The sequence below is a fragment of the Myotis davidii genome, unplaced genomic scaffold (genome assembly GCF_000327345.1).
Source record: "Myotis davidii unplaced genomic scaffold, ASM32734v1 scaffold125, whole genome shotgun sequence".
Classification (NCBI taxonomy): domain Eukaryota; kingdom Metazoa; phylum Chordata; class Mammalia; order Chiroptera; family Vespertilionidae; genus Myotis; species Myotis davidii.
Genome location: NW_006299390.1, coordinates 6419515 through 6424778, shown reverse-complemented (window position 1 = coordinate 6424778; position 5264 = coordinate 6419515). Strand labels below are relative to the sequence as shown.

The 5264-nt window shown below is 40.0% G+C and overlaps 1 pseudogene; it reads right to left on the bottom strand.

Annotated features, from left to right (window-relative positions):
• Positions 1-1633: 1633 nt before the first annotated feature.
• LOC102754117 lies at positions 1634-2206 on the bottom strand (annotated as a pseudogene).
• Between the last annotated feature and the right edge of the window lie 3058 nt (positions 2207-5264).

Genomic DNA, 5264 nt, shown 5'->3' with positions numbered 1-5264 from the left:
ATTTACTGATTTATTTTTAAAATTACGTGTTCCCAGTTGCAGTCCATTGCGTGTAGGGCCTGCATGACCATGGGCCCTGAGGCTGCTAAGGCTACATGGCTATGGAGGCACACGGGCGAATGCAGGTCACAGAGCAAGTGAGAAACAGGAGCTCAAGAGCAAGCAAGCAAGAGAGAATTCTTAGTCTGGGGATTATAACTGAGAATTTAACCAATTAGCACTCAGGATTTGGCTTGCTCACAGTAGTACCACCCTATAGACTGACAAGCAAGCACCTCCCTTAGGTCACCCTGACTTCACTGCTCATGCACCATCGTCCCGTTTGTTTGATCCTCCCCCCAGTGATCTTCAGGGAAATGGCCAGTGGTTCCCCCGGGAGTGTGAAGCTTGTAGCTTCCTGGTGAAGCTGCCCAGATGACCATGCTTACAATGTCTGGGGAGCCTCCCCTTCGCTCTCTCACTATTATTAATGTTAACTAGCTGGTTACGATGGGAACAATCATAATATTTTCATTTAATTATTTGAATATATTGATAATAGCTGCTTTGTTTACTATATCTACTGTCTAGAACCTTTCTAGGGTTGCTAACTTTTCCTAAGTGTGGGTCAAATTTTCCTGTGTCTTGAACAGTCCAATAATTCTTGGTTGAATATATAAGCTCTTCAGATAATACTTGGCAGTGAATCTGGATTCTCCTTGTTTTTGAGGACTTTTTAAAAATTGTAATATGCTTAGAATCAAACTCCAGAATCTGGCTTTCCCACAGTATGCAGCAGCTAACATCTCTGCTCATTATTTCAACTTTACATACTACTGCTTTTTTTTTTTTTTTTTTTTTTGATATCCTGGCTCCATGGAGTATCAATGACTAGGGGGCTTGTCCTTTCTGTTGTTCCCTTGCTCCTGGGTTTCCCCCTAAATTACTAATTGCTCTGCCATCTCCAACATCTGTTCTTCAAAACCTGAGACCTGAAAGGTTTCTACTTTCTGCTTCCTAAGCTGTGTCCAGGTTGGAGAACACACGTGGTCAGAGTTGCAGTAGCCTTAAATTTCACTAGCAACAGTTCTGTCTTTCCACGGTAGCTTCGCTCTGCTTCTGTCTACTTTTCACCAGATTCCCTAGAACTCCTCCACGGACACATAATTTAGTGGTCATCTTTTCACTGCATTTTTCCTTAAATCAGTTTCCTACTCATTTACACGGAAACTTTGCTATCATTTTAGTTAAAATAAAAATCATATACTTTCTGAAAGGTACCTTTTATGCTGCATTTTATCACTTTCACTTGTCCTACTTTTTTTCTTATTTAGTTATGTACTACTGCCTTTATCCAAATGGAGTCCATAGTATCTATCTCATAATTCCACTGAAAATATACTTGGTGAATTTACTTTTGATTTTTGGTTTGTTTTCAGGTGGAGAAGGGGGAAAGTGTTAACATATTACAGACACATTTGTACAGTACATCCTGACATGCTTTAAAAACCTCCTTTTTTCCTACCTTGAAAGATCATGAAATATTTTTTTTTCCTTTAGAATTCCAAGCCATGGTTATCTTTCCTCTGAAGTTTTGGAGGTGAGAGTTCTTCTCCATTTAAAGCACAAGTTCCTAAAAACAAACAAAACCTGTTTAAAAATGGGCTAAGGATTTGACTTTGCACATCATGTCACATTCAGGCTTTAGTTTTTTATCTCCTCCCCTCATAGCCACTTTTTCTAGTTTATCTATGATGGGCCCAATCATCTCCTCATCTTTAAGCTGAAGCTCTTGGTGCATTATTTCTACATCTCGAATAGGGTTTGCACTTCCTTCAACAGGCCTGATATCATCATCTTCAAAAGCACGTGTTAGTTGAAAGATGCCATCAGAGGAACTAATATGAGATAAGAAGGCATTTCCCAGATCTTGTCCATTGTGAGTTCCTTCTACAAGACCAGCAATACCCACTGCATTTAGAAAGGCAGGAATTTTGCTTGCTGGCTTGTGGTCCTGGCAAAGAAAATCAAGCCTTTCATCTGGCACAGGTACTCTGCTCTCATCAGGATCAACAGAGCAGGAAAGGAAGTTTTCTGCTGAAGCCGGACTATTGGTTAGGACATTGAAGAAGGTAGATTTCCCAACAATACCAATTTTCAAGGAGGGTCCAAATCTTCCAAAGATTGGGGGTAGTTTAATTGCATCATCTCCCGTTTGGGGGGGCATCCTGCTGCAGGCGGGCAATGACATGGGATCTCAGAGGGAGCAGCAGAGGGGGTCCTACCAGCAGCGGGAGGCAAGGAGGAAGGAGAGAGTGCGATTTTAATTTGTTGGTTACAAATAAATTTAAGTGAGTTGGTGAATTTGCAAATGTAGAATCTGCAAATAATGAAGATTGAATGTGTATCTATCTATACACATATTACTGCTACTACTAAACTCTTATGTTTATGTCTCTGTGGATGTCTGCCCATTCATCTATCTTGAAAACCATGAATTCACACCAATATTTTAAATCCCAATTTAACACCTTGGGCTCCTTCTAGTTTTTCCCTGTTTGAGCCACTGTGTCCCCCACCCTTACCTCCTAGTCCTTTCACTGGCATGGGCCTTGTACTTTTCCCACATAATGATTTTAAGGCTGAATTTTTCTGGAAAGGAAGGTTGGGGCAAGAAGAGGGAGGGGTATGATTACAGATTATGATCACATTTATATTTTTACTAGAGGTCCGATGGATGAAATTCCTGCAAGAGTAGGCCTTCCTTCCCCTGGCTGCTGGCACCAGCTTCCCTCTGGCACCCAGGACCTGGGCTTTTCGGGCAGCTCTGGCTTCGTCCGGAAGGTAAATCTGGTCTAATTAGCACATTACACTTATATTATTATAGATTCCAATTGCAATATCTTGAAAGCTTTAAAAACTTAAAAAAGAATTGGCTAAGGGTTAATATATTTAAAAATTTTGAATAGTGTGTAAGTGGAGGTCAATTATATTTTTCTCAGCATTTATATAAAACTTCTCTAATTAAAAAATGGTGACAGTATGGTTATGCTGCCTTGTGAGACTGCATTTTCTCTAATTGAAAATGTTTAATAGGAGCTTGGTTACTTAGTGATCAAAATATTTAAAAATCAGCTTCAGTATAAAGAAAATCTTGATCTATATGACATCTAAAGTCCTTTTCAACTTCAGAATTTTGTTTCATATAAAAAAGTCATTTTAAAATTAAAAGTAGCTCTGATTTCAGAATAGATGGCTCAAATCAATGTTTTCAGGTTTCTGTGCTGATTTTAAAAGTTTATGGTGAAACACTGATTTTCCTTGAGCATGTGAACTGCAGATAGTGTCATTTGAATAAGAGCAATTTTAGAAAATGTTACAGAATCCAGCGAACATCTTCCTTTCAGTTAGTGCGACACGGAACAACAAATTTCAGGCCTTTCTTGATATTTGGTATCACAAGTGCTGCTTTGCCACCTGGTGGTTCCTCATGATATTTCCTTTAGAAAAAAGGACTTTAGTAATATATAAAATATGCACTATTTATATCACAAGAAATTCACTACATTAATATTTAGTATTAAATGATTCTGGGAATCACTCAGTTTATAGTTTTATATCTTGGTAAGCATATAATATCCTATATAATAAAAGGGTAATATGCAAATTGACCAAAAGGTAGAATGACTGGTCATTATGATGCACACTGACCACAGGGGGATAAAAGCTCAACACAGGAACTGCCTCCTGGTAGTCAGTGCACTCCCACAGGGCGAGCGCTGCTCAGCCAGAAGCCGGGCTGCCAGCTGGTGCGTGCAGTGGCGGTGGTGAGAGCCTCTCCTGCCTCCGTGGCAGTGGCAGGAGCAGCGTTAAGAATGTCCGACTGACAGCTGAGGCCCACTTCCCCAAGGGCTCCCAGGCTGAGGGGACCCACCCGCATGCATGAATGTCGTGCACCAGGCCTCTAGTACCAAATATTTTCAAGCAAAACCAAACTGATGCAAATTAAAATTATTAGCTCTAATGTTCCTTTGAAAAAATGCCTCTTGCTAGCTATTCTTATTTGAAGGATTAAAATAACCAAAACTCTTATATCATTAAAAAATCACTTGTTTAAAGTGGTAAAATCAAATCTCCTAGAGATATAAAGTGAACATGTGCTAACTTTGTTAAACCTGTCAATGTGTAAAAAACATCCAAACCTATAGAGAATTTTTATGAGTTTATTTGAGCCAAATTGATGATAATTGCCAGGAAGAAAAATTTCAACGAATTGAGAAAATGTTCCAGAGAATGGCAGTTTTGCACCTTTTGTTATAATCAAAGGGGAAGACATAAGGGGGTTACATGAAATCAATTAGTGATAGATTAGGGAGGCAGAAGAGAGCAAATTGGGGAAATCTCTGGGATTGGATAAAAAGTAAAACAGACAGAAATATGCTTCATTTACATTGGTGGGTATAGAATAGTTAACAATTAACATTTATAGCACATAGAGATGCTATGTGGGAAAACAAGATAACAAAGAGAGGTTCTGTGGCCTCTTGTTCTGGCGGAGATTGTGCCCCGAGGGGTCTGGACAAAAGAGGATTGCTCGGACATTTCAACGGTATGTTACTTTAGGTGCAAAAAGACAATAGACAGGCTCAATTAAGGTAAAGATTGACTTTTGTCAGGGAAGGTACTGGCCTAGGACATGTTTACCTGTGATGACTGGCTTTTAGTTAGGAAGTTTTAAGTTCCTGTGTGGTTACTTGGGAGTCCGAGTTTATAAGGGTCACCATGCAGGCCTCCCCTCAGCTTGGGGCCCCCCCTTTTTTTATCTACAAACCTAATGAAACTAGTGAGGTATAGCAACCAGTTAAAAGGAGAAGTGGAAAAACAGACACATTTATAATTAAATGATTGTGCAAATGGAAGCAAAACTAGTTTTTTCTATAATGGAGAAGGGAAGTCAATAAAACCTCTTCCAGACAGAATTTGCATGTCTGCAGACAGTCATTTGCATTGCTAATGATAATAGTAAGCAGTTAGACAGACAAGAGCAGAGTAGGAACTATAGGTCAGGTACCAAAGTTCACCCGCCTTGGTGGGAAGCCCTGGGTACCTAACAATGGACAATTGTAAGGTGTAACCTCACCACCAGGGTGAACTTCCCTGCCTTAGCATATGGCTGGTCATGCACTTTAACCCCATGACCTTTCATGTTGCTGGTCATGTGCTCCAGACCCTCCCCTGACCTTTCCTCCCCTGGTATATCACTAGTCATGCAGAAGAGCTCCCTA